The sequence below is a fragment of the Mustela nivalis genome, assembly GCF_964662115.1.
Source record: "Mustela nivalis genome assembly, chromosome: 16".
NCBI classification, from domain to species: Eukaryota; Metazoa; Chordata; class Mammalia; order Carnivora; family Mustelidae; genus Mustela; species Mustela nivalis.
In genome coordinates this window covers 57360774-57377477 of record NC_139035.1, presented here as the reverse complement: position 1 = coordinate 57377477, position 16704 = coordinate 57360774, and the positions used below count along the sequence as shown (strand labels likewise).

General features: G+C 43.6%; 1 protein-coding gene across 1 annotated transcript in view; it reads left to right on the top strand.

Annotated features, from left to right (window-relative positions):
- SLC30A10 (solute carrier family 30 member 10) overlaps positions 1-16704 on the top strand; it is a gene marked incomplete at its 5' end in the record, with an annotated part of 41348 nt that overhangs the window by 1063 nt on the left and 23581 nt on the right. The window lies entirely within an intron of this gene.

The following is a 16704-nucleotide window of genomic DNA, read 5'->3' as shown; positions in this document are numbered from 1 at the left end:
TTCTGGGTTATCTGTCAAGAGAGGGAGTTGAATCTTGGAAGAGAACAAGACATCTAAAGCAATACATTCATAATCAAGTAGGAGATGGAAACATGTTTCTTTATTGCCACAATAGGAATTACATATACATAACAATCTTCTTGCAGAAGAGAGGAATTTCCAGCCCCATCGCATGAACAGACCAGGTTCAAATCATGGTTCTCTACCAGGGGGTAGCATTAGTGTTAGCCCGCCTAGCCTGGCTGCCCACAGGTAATGCAGACGTAGGAAGGACTAAGGGAGATCCTACGCGTTCAGCCCTTGAACAGGTGCTTGGTAAAGAGTAACTCTTGTTTTTTAAAACACCAAAATGCAGGACTTTGAATGATGTAATAATCCAGTAGCATTGAATTCTAATTGCTCATCTGGATTCTAAGAAATTTCAGTGTATTTCTTATTTGATGCGAATCTGTTTCATCTCATTTGTCGGGGTGTTCTACTATGAAGCCTGGGGAGCCTTAGTTCTAAGTTTGCGTTTTTCAGAGTGTTCCTCCTGTCCTTGCTACCAGTGTAAATTGTGTCAGCTGGGTCCAGTCCTTGATCCGATCTCCATCTACATTTTCCTACCGGTAGAATGTATGTTATGAGCTCGCCTATAGTATGTATTAACTATAAAAGGGAACAAAGAAACTAGAACCTATATCTGTATTCAATTTAATGAATCAACTAAAGCCTCATCTTTTAAAAAGACAATAATGAGAGGGGTACCTGGGTGGCTCAGTGGGTTAAGCCTCTGCCTTCGGCTCAGGTCATGATTCTGGGGTCCTGGGATCGAGCCCTGCATCGGACTCTCTGCTCAGCAGGGAGACTGCTTCCCTTCCTCTCTCTGCCTGCCTCTCTGCCTATTGTGATCTCTCTCTCTCTGTCAAATAAATAAATAAAATCTTAAAAAAAAAAAAGACAATAATGGTTAACTTGGGACCCTAAACTTTGTTTCCATCTATCATTACATAGAAATTATTACTTGAGATTCCAGATTATAAAATTCACATATTAATATTTATTTCTTAGTGCTAGGTATGATTTTAAGGCAAGGAAGGAGATTTCAAGCAAATGATTCGTATTGGCCGTGGAGCTGTTGCCATTACTGAACTTGCCATATTGTTTCAGATGTGATATAGACCTGCATATAGCAAAGGCAGTTTAGGCAAAGGGTGTGACTCTTTGACCAGTGTGAAAATTGATAGACAACTGTAATTTTATTTTTATAAGTTGAATTATTATCAGGTCTTAGTTCAGCTGTTGTTTGGAAAGTGGTGCTTTCCAATGTCTATGACCATGCTAAAATGACAAAAAGAGGCTTAAGACAAATATTTCACCCTGACTCTATCAGTTTCTATTGCCTGAATTCCAGAATCTCCATCTTCTCTTAAAGAGTCAAATGCTATATAGTTTGCTACTTTACTCAACTATAGTGTTAGATATACACATACAGCTAATTTTTTAAATGTTTTTAAATTTATTTGACACAGAGAGAGCACAGGTAGGCAGAACAGCTGGCAGAGGGAGAGGGAGAGGGAGAAGCAGGCTCCTCGCTGAGCAGGGAGCCCAATGTGGGGCTCAATCCCAGGACCCTGGGATCATGACCTGAGCTGAAGGCGGACGCTTAACTGACTGACCCACCCAGGCACACCTACAGCTAATGTTTTAAGAATCATGTTCTAGGGGCGCCTGGGTGGCTCAGGTCTTCAGCTCAGGTCTTGATCTCAGGGTCCTGGGATCGAGCCCCACACTGGGCTCTCTACTCAGCGGAGAACCTGTTTCCCCTCCTTCTCTCTCTGCCTGCCCTCTCTGTGTGCTTGTGATCTCTGTCTGTCAAATAAATAAATAAAAATCTTAAAAAAAAAAAAAGAATCATGTTCTATGTTCACTTTATTTTGGTAGCTTTTCGTATTGCATTATTCTATTATTAGTTTCAGACTGTTTAAGCCCTCCAAGTGATTTTAGCATAGCTATTTCACTTCTTGACATTATATCTTGAGTTAGGTATTTAGCACTTTTACTAAAACATACATTTTGATATCTTTCCCATCACCTTAATAAGTTTAAAGCAAACTTTTGGATGAATCTCATACACTGACACTAACCCAATCTTAATTATCTTTCATTTCAAGAAGAAATGTGATTAGTCCATACTATTAATTTATACCAGGAGGTGTACAATATGAAAGAAAATGACTCTAGACTTTAGAAGATTTGACCTAACAGATAATTATTATATCCTAATTTACTAAGATAAAGAATTTCTGTATGTCTAGAGCCCTGACTTGTAGCTCTGTGGTACTTCCTGGGTTAGTGACCAAAACCAAGATAATCCATGATGGTTTCTGTGGGATCTGTGGCCAGAGTGTTTACTTAGTTAGCAAGCCTTCAGTGTCTCCCGGTTCTGTGGATCTCTAACTCGTTCTGCTTGATCTGTCTGAGGTGGGAATTGTTGTTTGACATCATAGGAAAGTAAAAAATAAGACTACTCACTTTTAATTAAATATGAACAGACTAGATAGTCTGTACAGCTAAGACTTAAAACATCCCTGGGATTCATGGAGTGAGAGAAGTTGGAGGATGAGACAGATGGAGCCAGAAATTAAACAAACAAACAAACAGACAAACAGGAGAAAACCAAAAAAGCTCTGGGAGAAAAGGAACGTGTAGACGATTTGGCTGAGATGAAGGAACCTCGAAGCTCTGGGTCAGTCCTTGGCCGGCGTGAGTCCGTCCTTGACGTGAAAAGTGATCGGGGAGGCAGGGGGTTTTGGCTAAAGTAAAAGGCCAAATGAAAAAAGTAAAAATCTCAAGCATGAAAGAAAAAACAAACAAGAGGGAAGGATTGAAATGTGGATGGCTTCGTGTGTATTTGCAGAAGCGGTCGGGGGTTAAAAGGACATGTGGATTCGGAACCCTGGAGAGGGAGGACACCAAGGATTTTCTTTCTCTAGACTTCCGGACTAACTCTGCTTTGTTTACATTGCTCCCTACTCTTTGTTTACTTGATTTTCACTTTGTCTTTTAGGTCTAGATTTTATTTTTGATTATTTCTCAGCATTGAGTTTTCTTTAGAATAAAATGAATACAACTCTCTATACCCTTACCTGACACTTGAACAGATAAATACCTTTATGTATACTGTTTGTTTTTTTTTTAAAGATTTTATTTACTTATTTGAGAGAGAGAGAAAGAGGCACAAGCAGGGTGGAGGGAAGGAGCAGTAGACTTGCTGCTGAGCAGGGAGCCGGATGTGGGGCTCCATGCATCCCAGGGTCCTGGGATCACGACCTCAGCCGATGGCAGACGCTCAACAGACTGAGCCACCCAGGTGCCCCTGTACACTGGCCTTTATTTTAAACCAGAAGCAATTTTGTGCAGCTCTGTTTGGGCTAGATTAGGTTTGCCATTTATATAATATATACGTGGCAAATTTATATTGGAAATAGCTTTTATTTATTTATTTATTTATTTAACTAATTTTACCAAATGCCTTTCCTTTAAATTTACTTGAAGTGTTTTTGAGTCCGAACTGTGTTGATTTTCTCTCTCTCCTTTTGTCTCCCCCTCTCTCCTTCTACTCTGCCCGCCCCCCTCCCTCTCTTTCTCACCACCTCCCTGACTCTATGTTTCTCCAACCAAATCACTAGAGGCAGTGACAGCAAAGTAGTCCCCAAAATTCCTGGTTGCAGAAGGTTTTAGCACACAGCTGACTGGCTGCCCTCATCCGCTCCTCGTCTTTACTAGTCAGTCCTAGTTAGGACTCGGGACTCCAGCCTGATGGAAGCCTTTCACAGTCCTTAGGCAGTCCTGTAGACTCTGAAGCCTTAGACAGTCCTGTAGACTCTGAAAGCAGATCTGCTTTCCTTTCCTTGTAGAGCAAATTCTACCCAGAGACAAGCAAAGGAAGCAAGGCTCTGCGAGTTTCAGGAGGAGCCAGAGGGCACCTGCTTCCACTCTCCTAGTAGCCAATACTGCGCAGTCCCTAAGAGGGCAGCACACATCCGAGCACAGCTTTTCACACGAGAAGGGGGAAGGTTTTCTAGGGATGAGTTCCCCATCTCGTTCAGAGGCAGGATTGGAATGATTTGGAATTTGCAATAATGATTATGTAATTGTAAGAATCATGCTTAATTCCCAGAAGCTGGTACTTCGCCATTTGTCCGTATCTGACACCATTGTTTTCCAAGCACCTTGTCGGCTTCTGAACAATGAAGTTCCACATGAGGGTTCAGTGATAAGTACACACACTCCTGTCACAGCTCACATATTGTCCCACTGTAGACGCTTCATATACTCCCATACACCTCTTTCCGTCCGCTCACGGCGCCGTGGGGAGCCCCTCCCTTCTCTGGTTGCCCAGTGACAGGGCTCTGGGTCAGTTCTAGGGAGTGAATAAGAAAGATTAACTGAAGATTGAAACATAGGAACTATTTCACATTTGCAAAGTCAAATTCAACTGAAGAAAAAAGAGGATAAAGCAGCTCCTTTTTCTAAGCCATTTTCTTCTAACATACAGAGGCTGCTCTGACTGATATCTGGGTTAAATTTTAATGAAAACCAAGTGCTTATTGACGTCTGTGGGATGTCAGGCACTTGGAAAGCATACAAATAATAGTCCCAGCACCGTATGGCATACATTTGGAGAACTGTATGTTTTATGAAAAAATTAGAATGTATTGCACTGAATTCGAGAATTGTGTGTATTATGAGACAATATTTGCTCTTTTCATTTGCAGACAAGGAAACAGGTCGAGTTCATGGAAGAGTGACAAAGAAATTACAAAATTCATTCTAGGCCCTTAATTAAAGGTCTTATTCTGCTTCACCAAGAAAAGAAAAACAGTGAAAAATCGCTTGGCAATATTCATAAAATAGCAGGTCAAAAAGTGGCAATGAATACACTGTAAAGTGAATCCCAATTCCAGTAGCTGAGTGATCTCCAGAAAGTCACTCAAACTTTCTAAACCCCAGTCTCTCGATCTGTAAAATGGGTAGGTAGTATCTAGCTCCTAAGGGTGTTGCGAGGATGATATTACATGGTGTGTGAACTACTCACCGTAGCACCTGGTGGTGGTGGTTCGTAGTGATTGTCCAAAGGCTGAAGGGACAAGGAATGAATGAAATATTAGGAACACCCCTTTGCGGACAAGTCCCTTGTTCTGCTCCACAACCACGGCTGGCAGCCCGCCCTGTCCCTGGTCAGCACTCATCATTGTTTGCTGTTACTTATACATTTGGTAATACAGGTCCATCGCTAGTCCTGGAAAACCACACAATACACGTGTATTGTCGATGATGGGTGGCATCCTTAGTGGGGTCAACTGGCAGGTTCTGGAAAATACAGGCTCTGGAACTTCTCCCCTCCTGCTCTGGGTCTGACAATGGAGAAGATACTTAACCACTTTGAGCCTCATCTCATGTATCATGATACCAGTTTTCAAGAATCGATACGCTTTTCTTTTGATAAATACGAATACTTTCACAATGCATGATTTTTCAAAGGGTTCTTATGTTACCTTCCTTGCTTTCAGTGCTCAAGATAACACTTTGTAGAAGGCCACTGCTTATATTTTTCAACTGTTAAAAATTATATATTTTAAACCGTTGTAGTGGCATTAACATCAGAATAGGACACTCAAGAAAATAATGCAAATGTAGCTTGTATTTCCAAGTTGCAAATGAAGAAACCAAGGCACCAAAGGTTTTGAGGTTAACCCAAAGTTGATGCTTAGAACCAGGACTTTGCATTTTCATATGTCTATCCTACCATAAGGCGATTTGCCTTTTAAACGTTTCCCTACTGTTCTGTCTTGCGAATAGTGACATTCCCATTTTCTTTATCAAAAGCCTTCATTTTCCGAGAAGGTGGGCTGAAAGTAAGCTTATTATTTTGGTTTTCTTTTGGTCAGATGCTTACAGAATGTAAAAAGTATACTTATTACTTTTCTCCTCTGCCTCAGTCTTCTGAAAGAGACAGTAGTTAACATGGTTTTTATAAAACATTATGTATCACTGTTTCTGATGACTATAGAGTTTTTTATAAGCGGCAATAAATCCGGTGATTCCATTTTCTTAGAAATCATCTTCCAAAGTCCATGTCCTGATATTTATTATCGACGTCTAAGGTGTTGAGAGGATTTTGAAGGAAGTAATTTTTAATAAAGTATATCCGTGCTCTTGTTCTTCGTTTTTTTTTTTTTTTTTTTTTTAAGATTTTATTTATTTATTTATTTATTTGTCAGAGAGAGAGAGAGAGAGCACAAGCAGGGGGAGCAGCAGGCAGAGGGAGAAGCAGGCTTCTGCTGAGCAAGGAGCCTGATACGGGGCTAGATCCCAGGACCCTGAAAAAAGGCAGAGGCTGAACCGACTGAGCCACCTCAGTGTCCCTGTGTTCTTGTTCTTTATTTGCTGGGACAACACTAAAAATACTTCATCCCAATAGGCCATAGGAAAAAGATGATCCTTAACTCAGGCCAATGAAAACTCAAGGTTGGTTCCTTAGAGGAGAGCCGCAGAGAAGTCAGGTTGAAGGAGACACTGTCGGGATGAGCCGCCTGTTTTCTGGAGAATTCTTTACATGAAGAAACTGCCTGGAGATTTTGTAGGACCAGATGGAATGGAACCAACAACCAGCGTGATAGCTGATGCCTAAAGTCAACTGAGGACATTGTCGGGACATTATGGGACCAATAAATAACTTCCACCTTGAGTCTAGAGCTAAGTGAGAACTAAGGGATCAAAGATAGACAGCAATAGAAACAGAAGTCTAGATCTTGATAAAAGCTCGACTGGAGAATGTACCTTGAATGTCACCAGAGGCCCAGCAGTAAACTTACCCTTCCTCTGACAAGCAGAGCTCAACAACTGGGGAAGCAGAGGTGGACCCCAAAACAGAGACAGTGTGTGTTGTCTGAGGGCAGGCCGTTGGAAGGGTAAAGCTCAGGAGGCGCTGAGCTGGGCTTCTTCCATTCCTTCACCTAAACCCACCAGTGAGAGAAGACCTTTCCACTCCAGGAGTGACTTCTTACCTGAAAGTTGGAGTGGGAATGAAGGCGGTCAGACATCGGCCACCCTGAAGGGCCTCTCATGGACCCACGAGACAAGAGGAATGGAGATCTCTCCCCTACCCTGTGCTGCTTCAAGTATTCACTCCTAGCTCTCCTTGAAGGGCTGAGAGAAGTTATCAGGACAGGGGTGCCCACTTTCTGAAGGCTTGGGCTCCCAGTGCCAACCACTGTTTCCTTTCCGCATTCTTCTTGGGACCAGTGCTCGGCCATTTAAAAACCCCTAGCGACTGACATGGAGGAGAACAGTAAGTGTATCAGTGACATCGACCCCGAGGACCCAAGGGTGGTCAGTACTGCTCACTAGAAATTACGTGCTGACATGAAATGATAGCATCAAGACATTTTAATAATTCAATGTCAGCAGTATAAAATGCGCCCAATTTATTTATTTATTTTTAAGATTTTTAAAAATTTATTTGTTTGACAGAGAGAGATCACAAGTAGACAGAGAGGCAGGCAGAGAGAGAGAGGGAAGCAGGCTCCCCGCTGAGCAGAGAGCCCCATGCGGGACTCGATCCCAGGACCCTGAGATCATGACCTGAGCTGAAGGCAGTGGTTTAACCCACTGAGCCACCCAGGCTCCCCAAAATGCCCCCAATTTAAATGTGAATCCCTTCACCATATCAAATTAGGAGAGAAAAATCAAAATCCAAAGTAGATATGTTTGACCTGATGAGTTCCCGTCCAGAGAAATCAAAGCCTCTCATTATTGATTTGAAGGACAGCCCAAAGGCGCAGCACAATGAAACCACAGAGCCCCCAGTCTCGTTCACTTGGAGCCCCATCTCAGTTGGAGTGTCGTCTCTGCCTGATGGAGCCAGTAGCTTTAGCCTGAATTGTTTTCCACTGGGATGGATGTCATTCTTCAGGACATCCAAGTTGGATAAGTTGGACACCAAGACTTGGATGTGCTCCACCTTTCAAAGATCTCTTTGTCTTTGGAGGGGGGCTTGGGTGGCTCAGTCAGTTGGGTGTCCGGCTCCCTGCTGAGCGTGGAGTCTGCTTCTCCTCTGCCCCTTCCCCATCACCACACATACTCTTTCTCTAAAATAAATAAATAAATCTTAAAAAAAAAAATCTCTTTATCTTTGGTTCTCTTCAGTTTTGCTACAGTATTTCCTGACATGAATTTCTTTTTATTTATCCCACCTGGGAATCATTGTGCTTCCGAAATCTAAGCATTTGTATCTTTTATAAATTCCAGAAGATTTTCAGATACCGTTTCTTCTAGCTTTGCCTCTCCCCTGTTCCTTCTAGTTTCCCCTCCCATCACACCAGTTAGATAATATCAGATCTTCTCATTCTGTCCTCCGTATTTTGTACACCGTTTTTCATCTTTTCCACTTTATGTTGTTCTGTGTTGCGCTCTAGGTAGTGTGGGGAGATCTTCAGATTTGCCTTCCCTTTTTCAGAAACTGATTCTGCTGCAATGGGCGTGGGTAGTCCTCTGCCATTTTGCCACATGTGTACATTTGTGTAATCCCCACCAAAATCAAGATACAGAGCTATTACCTCACCACAAAGCTATCCCTCCTGCCATGTTTTTATAATTATACCCACCATCCCGCCCCTCACTCCCTATTCTCTATGACCTTGAAGCCACTCATCTGTTTCCATTGTTATTATAATTTCAAAAAAGTTATGTAAAAATAGAATCATACATATATAACCTTTAAAATTGACTTTTATCTTTTGGTATAATGCCCTTAAGATCAGCCAAGTTGTTGTGTGTGTCAGTAGTTGGTTTCCTCATATTGCTGAGAAATATTCCAAGGCTTGGATATAGTCGGATTTTTTAAAGCCATTCTGCCAATTGTTCTATTTTTTAATAGAACAATTTTTTGTTCTATTTTAATTGTTCTATTTATATCATCTACATTCAATGCAATTACTGGAGTTCGGGCTTAACCATTTCATTTTTATTTCCTGTTTGTTCTTTCTGTTTTTATTTCTCTCTTTTCCTTTTCCTGTCTTCCTTGAATATCTTTTAGGATTCAGTTTTGATGGTCCCATATTTTTTGAGTTTTTGAGTATATCTTGGCATGTCTCTGTGTGTGGTTGCTCTAATCATTACATTTCACATACGAATCTACCCGAGTGTGTCAGTACTGGTGTCAGTATTTTCCAGTTTGAAGTGAAGAAGCCTTACCTCCCTTTATGCCCCATTATCTTTCCCCCATTTACTTATTATTATTATTATTTTTAGAGGAGGGAGGAGAGACAGAAGGAAAGGGAAAGAGAGAATTTTAAACAGGCTCCACTCCCAGCACAGAACCCAACACAGGGCTCGATCTCACAACCCCGAGATCATCACCTGAGCTTAACCAACTGAGCTACCCAGGCTCCCGTATCTTCCCCCATTTAGAGTTGTTACAGTCACACTCGTCCCTAAGATCCTGCTCATCCCTTTTTTAGGAGCCAGTAGAATGTTAATCCTTAACTTGCTTTGGAAACATTCAGTTTCTTTGCTTTTTTAGTTTTCTGAGTGGCTTTCAGCTTCTTCTTTTTGAAGTGTTTCTTTTTCTTAGTACTTCTCACATCTCCGTGGTGCAGCGGCTGTTCACAGGGAGCCCCTCATCTGAGCTGTTAGAGCCCGGCGTTACCTCTGTGAGCCGTTGGCCCTCACACCAGTGTCATCAAACTTTGATCTCACGTTTTCAACCAGCCAGCGACCATACTTTTCAGTAGATGCACAGGGACTGGAGTCGTTGTGCTTTGTCTTTTGTTTTCTTGGTCAATGACCCATTCATTATAAAGGATACAACTTAGGGACAGTCAAATAGAAGAAATACCCGGGCAAGGTAGGAGGAATGCATGACAAGCTTCCATGCCCTCCCTGGGCGCACCATTTTCCCAGTCCAACCCAGAAGCTCTTGTTCAACGTCCCCCTCCTTTCTCTCTGTTGTTCAGACAGGATACTTTCTATTATCCTGTCTTCAGGTTTGTGGATTTTTCCTTTGTCTTTTCCACTCTGCTGTCAAGCCCATCAACTGAGGATTTTTTGGTGGTTTTATTGTTTGTTTGTTTATTGTATTTTTCAGTTTTAAAATTTCCATTTAGTTCTTCTCTGTTTGTTGAGACTCTCTATTTTTTCATTTATTTCAAGTATATTTGTAATTGCTTGTTGGAGTATTTTTATGACAACTACTTTAAAATCCTGTCAGCGCCTCTTAACATCTGTGTCACCCAAGCATTGGCATTATTTTTCATTCAAGCAGAGGTTTCCCTGTTTTTTGGCATGACAAAATATTTTCGGTTGAGTCCTGGACATGTGGGGTTATAGGAGACTGTGGATCTTATTTACATTTTCTGTTTGAGCAGGTCTTCTCTGACACTGTGCTGGGGGAAGGGGTGCTGCTTGTCATTATAAGATGGGATTAGAAGTTCACATTCCCACTTGGCCTCTGTTGGCACCCAGCAGGCATGAGAGGTCAGGCTCCCCCTTGGGCTTTCACGGATAACACTCTGACTAGGAGGAGCAGGGGCACCTTCTACTGAGTTCTTAATATTAGCTACTTTTCAGTTATGTTGCTTTGATCTTCAGTCACACTGTCCATACTTTTCCTTTATTCCTGTATATTAAATACACTTAGTTTATGTGCTATCGTTGTGGTTTCAACATCAGCAACTTTTACATGTCTGATCTTGCTGTTTATTATCTTTTAAAATTTTTTTTAAAAAGATTTATTTATTTTAGAGGGAGAGAGAGAGCAGAGTGGGAGAGGGGCAAAGGGAGAGGGGGAGAGAGAACCTCAAGCAAACTCCTGCCTGAGCACAGAGCCTGACAAGGGGCTCAGTCTCACGACCTTGCGATCATGACCTGAACTGAAGTGAGGATTTGGACGCTCAACTCACTGAGCCACCCAGGTGCCCTGCTGTTTAATTATTTTTGCTGCTTCTCTCAAGGTGGCTTCCTTTGTCTTGTTTAATGTGTTTCATAATTTTTTACCTAGAACTCACTCATGTTCAATGGAACTCTCTCTGAGGGAATTCTTTGAGAAATATTTAAGCACGTTCTTCCACACAAGATATGCATTTTATTTCTATCAGGTCCCTAAGGGTTTGACCAGCTTGTGAGCACCTAAAAAATTCTTTGCTTGAAAGCTGTTGTTGTTGTTCCTATTATCATTACAACATAAGTAACGTACATTTAGACAGTGTTCCCACATGAAGGCCATAGTATAGTTTCAGCTTCCTGTGAGAGAGTTTTTCCTCTTCACCCATAACCAAGGCTGAAACGTTGCACTTTCTTTGCTGTCTCCTTTGCGGCAGTGAGTGTTTGTTTGATGGCTTCGTTTCATTTCAAACATTCACCAAGGGATTTCTCTTTGAGGGGATCTCTGATCTAGTGCTCCCCTTTGTATGGATCTAAGTTTTGTCCCTTATGCCATCCGTGTCTACATGGCTATTAAAGTCAAAGACTGGAACATTTGTCTTTATTGGAAAGATAGCCTTCAGTCAGATCCTGGCTTCAACTCATCTTGTTGGCTTTTGACTTTCACTTCATTTTTGGTCCCTGAGTGTGTTCTTAATTTCCTGTCACACTTTTTGAAGAGTTCAAAAACTACGACAGAACCATATAATGTTATCCCAGAGCTAGAGCCCTTAATATAGATAGTCTTAGGTTCTCAGAGCTCAGCACCTAGGACAGCCTGGGCGGCTCAGTCATGGTTAAGTGTCTGACTGGATTTCAGCTCAGGTCGTGATCTGAGGGTCGCATTGGGCTCCACATACAGCAGGGAGTCTTAGATTGTCTCTCTCCCTCTGCCGCTCCCCTACGCATGCACACACACTCTCTCTCTCTCCTTAAAATAAAAATAAAATCCAAAAGAACAAACCAAAAAAACAAAACCAAAAACAAAACGCTCAGCACTTAGAATAAGCCAGGCCCTCAGCACCACTTGCCAGGACTAGCAGAGGCAACGCTGTCAGGGGACAGGTCTGCAGACAGAGGGCGTCCTCTGGTTTTCTGCCTCTGCAATGCCAGCGAGATGGACCCAGACTGGCCAGGGCCTGGACCTGCACCCTTAGCTCCAGTGGTAACAAGAGGTTAATTATGTACCAAGTTTTCCACATCTGGTAAACACACCACATCCTTTCCCAAAGGGTGACATGTAAAATATTGCTGCCTGCTCACAGAGTTTAGAAATTTGCAGCAACAACATCCTTGGCTCCATATTTTATTTGAGGCATTTTTCTTTCCCAATCAGTGTGTGTGCGCGCGTGCATGTGTGTGAGTGTGTGTGTGTACGAGAGAGAGAAAGAGAGGAGGGGGCGAAAGGGAGGAGGGAGGAAGGAAGAATGTTTTATTTATTTATTTTTAAAGAGTTTATTTATTTATTTGACAGACAGAGATCACAAGCAGGCAGAGAGGCTGGCAGAGAGAGAGGAGGAAGCAGGCTCCCTGCTGAGCAAAGAGCCAATGCAGGGATCGATCCCAGGAACCCTGAGATCATGACCCGAGCCAAAAGCAGCCCCCCAGGAGGCCTGGAAGGAACATTCTAATGTCCATTTCCATCTTGAGCTCCTGTTCCCGGCTCTGTTGACAGTCACTCTCCTGTGGATGGGCTTTATTTATACCTCAGGGACAGCTGACCCTGCTTTTAGCTTCAGAACCACTTAGGTCTGGGAACCCCGCTTCCCGCAGACGCATCTCCCGAACTCCACATTTGATTCAGGCTGAGTGTCGTGCTTAGCAATGTCCGAGCTGAAGCCATTCTGACCGTGTGTGGGGACTCCCGCTCCTCCTTTATGCTCCCGCAGACACCCAGCTTTCCACAGCTTCGGCATGTTTCAGGCCTTGGGGTGGAGGGGTGTATATCAACCTGCTGAATCTCTCGTTCTGAAGTTTGGGAGGTGCTTCTAGTGTTTTGCTTCGTGTTCTTTTCTCAGAAACACTCAGTGTTGTTGTTGATGATTTAATGGTTTAATCAAGTTATTAAAATTGTTCCCTTTCCTTCTCTACCATCCATGCACGAGGCTGGCATTTTTGTTGGACTTTTTTCTTTCCACTTTGTCATTGTTTTTTGGGTCAGACATTTGTTTTTCCCACATGGATTTTTTTTTTTTTTTTTTAATTCTTATCACCGTGAGAAAAGTGAAGTCAGTGTTTTCAGGGTCTGCCAAAAGCAACTGTTGTCCAAACAAGTCTTGTCAACTCTCACCTCTTAGAGTTGGATCACCTCATGTGAAAAGCATTTTCCACTTAAATAAAACAGTTTAATGCAGGCCTGGACTCAAGCTATCCTATTCTGGCCTCCGTTCCCTTCAGTGTGTTCCATTCTCCCTGAGCCAGTCCTGGAGTCCTAAGTGTCCGTTTCTGGACCTGTGCCCATAGGACACAGGCAAACCCTACATGCGCAGTAACTGTTTTGATTTGAAGCCCATCTAACAGTGCTTTAAATATTCTATGCTAATCTTCCTAGGCTTCTCCTCTCAAATAGCTCTGGATTTTGTGGAAGCTTGGTTTGTATAGACGTGCCAATCTTTCCACAGTGGTTCCTTGTTCTGGTTGCTGTGTAATGAACCACCACAGATTTAATGGCATAAAACAACAAGCATTTCATGATACTTGGGATTCTGTGGTCTGGAATTTGGAAAGGAACCAGCAGGAACAGCCCATCTGTCCCATGAGGGGTGGGGCCTCAGCTGGGAAGGCTCCGCGGATGCGACGGTGACTTGATGGCAGGTGGAAGCATCATCGTCCATCTGGTTCCTGGGCTGGAAGGGCTCGACATCTAGGACTGCTGACTGGACCGTGAGCAAGGATGTCTCAGTGTAGCGTGGCTTCCTCACCCTGGAGTGGCCTTGGGACATCGTACATGGTGTCTTGGGGTCTCAAATGTGAGTGCTCCATCAGACAAGATAGATGCCTCAATTGCTCTTTGGGTCCAACTTCAGATTCTGCAGATTACAAACAAGTGACATCACAGGAGTGTCAAGCCCATGAACCCACTTTTTTTTTTTTTTAAGATTTTATTAATTATTTATTTATTTGAGAATGAGAGAAAGAGAGAGAGAGAGTTAGAGAGCAAGCACATCTAAGTGAGGGGAGAGACAGAGGGAGAGGAAGAAGCAGACTCCCACAGAGCAGGGAGCCCGATGTGGGACTCCATCCCAGGACCCTGAGATCCTGACTGAGCTGAAGGCAGAGGCCTGACTGAGCTGAAGGCAGAGGCCTAACTGACTGAGCCACCCAGGCACCCCTATGGACCCGCTTCTGATGGAAGGAACATTAAAGTCACCCTGTGGAAAAACACATAGAATAAAAGATATGTTGTGCCCATATTTGGAAGAAGAAACCTGCACAGCCCACCCTCAGGCTAACAGTGCACATCCCTTCCACATACAAAATCCACTTCCCAGGACTCCTGAAGTCTCCTCCCATGGGCCACTGTCTTCCGGCCCAGGCTCTTGGTCATCTCGGTCAGGGCCAGGCCGAATGAGGTTCCTCAGGGGCAGTTCCTCGAGTGTCTTCCCCCCCGTCTGAAGATCTGTGAACTAGAGACACAAATGCCCTGCTCTCTGCACACCCAGCATACAATTGTGTGTGTGGTGGGGAGCAGTTTGTAGGACGGACTTCACAGAGCTGCCGTGTCCCGCAGTTGCTTTTACTTCAGACAATACCGGCAGCTTTAGAAGGATGACTTTTAGTAGTTCCCTGGACCTGATTCTCTCTGGCGATGGTGGAAGCATTCCAGAGCCCAGTCTGCTCCCTGAAATCTCGACTTTCTGCCTCTGACCTGAAGGACGTCTTTGGTTCCCAGTCCCTAGTCTGATCTGATCTAACCCCCTCCTTAAGAACATTTAGAGATGGGTGCATTCCCTTTTCTTTTTTTGTCTGTCTCGCTTCAGGAAAACACCCTTCGTCTGATGCAATCTTCTGCTTTCTGAGAGCAAATTTCTCTCCCTTTCCCTTTCTACACAGTAAGACTGGAGCACGGAGTGAAACCAGTTTTAAAACTCTTGCTCACAAGGGGCGCCTGGGTAGTTCAGTGGGTTAAGCCTCTGCCTTCGGCTCAGGTCATGATCTCTGGGTCCTGGGATTGAGCCCTGCATTGGGCTCTCTTCTGGCACAGGACCTGCTTCCTCCTCTCTCTCTCTCTCTCTGCCTGCCTCTCTGCCTACTTGTGATCTCTGTCTGTCAAATAAATAAATTAAAACATTTTTTTTTAAAGCTAAATATGTTTTAGAAAAAAACAAATACTCATGCTCATGAGCGCCTACTGAAACAGCCCTGCCTCGGTGACAAGAGCCACTTTTTTCTGTGAGGCAGGAAGCTGCTGTGACACGTCGAGCTCCTAATATGGCCAGGTTCACGCAGGAGCCTTCACGCCTCACAGCACCCACTCTGGTCCCGCCAGGAGCCTCAGCCCCCACGTGCTACTTTGGCCTGCAGAGTCTTAGCCTACTCCTTCTCCAGGCTCCTGGCAACTCACCAGGATGGTAGGGCTTAGGGACTAGTAAATCCTACTCCTTTCTTACTCTCCTAGGCTTGGAAACAACTGCTAGATAAGATACAGATGGCGTTTGAACATAATGCCAACTTTACTGTAGATATGACACAGCCCGGGATAGGACTGAGATGTGGAGCTGCAGAGAGCTTGTTAAGAATTCATCTGGCACTGAAGGGGCACGTGCACCCGAATGTTTATAGCAGCAATGTCCACAATAGCCAAACTATGGAAAGAACCTAGATGTCCATCAACAGATGAATGGATCAAGAAGATGTGGTATATATACACAGTGGAATACTATGCAGCCATCAAAAGAAATGAAATCTTGCCATTTGCGACAACATGGATGGAACTAGAGCGTATCATGCTTAGCGAAATAAGTCAAGCGGAGAAAGACAACTATCATATGATCTCCCTGATAGGAGGAAGTGGTGATGCAACATGGGGGCTTAAGTGGGTAGGAGAAGAATCAATGAAACAAGATGGGAATGGGAGGAAGACAAACCATAAGTGACTCTTAATCTCACAAAGCAAACTGAGGGTTGCTGGGGGGAGGGGTTTGGGAGATGGGGATGGGGTTATGGACATTGGGGAGGGTATGTGCTTTGGTGAGTGCTGTGAAGTGTGTAAACCTGGTGATTCACAGACCTGTACCCCTGGGAATAAAAATATATGTTTATAAAAAATAAAAAATAAAAATAAAAAAGAAAGAAAGAAAAAGAATTCATCTGGCACATCTGGAAAGGAAAGGTGAGAAGAGGTCAGCTGCGCATGCGCCACGCCTTCCCCCACACCTAACAACTGAGGTAGTTACCCTGCTTCTGAGAAAAGCTGCGAAAACGGAAGCAGAGAAAGAGGTGAAGAGTGTTGTTGTCCCCCCATCCCCCGTGCCCACCCCAGGTGTCCCTGGGGAAATGCAAAGCTTGGGGAATGGAGAGGCTCCTGAACACAAACAAAAAGCTGTGAGCTCCAGTGTGAGCCACGTGCGTTCGTTCCCTCCATCCCTCCTCTGTCTCTTCCTCCCACCCGCTTTCTTTTATTTTTTGTCTGTTCCTTCTTTTATCTCCTGTCATCCTGCAGGCTGCACAGGGGGGGAGTGTCAAGGAAGTCTCCCTGAAGAACTGTCTTTTTTGAGACCGAAGGCATGGGGAGGAGGA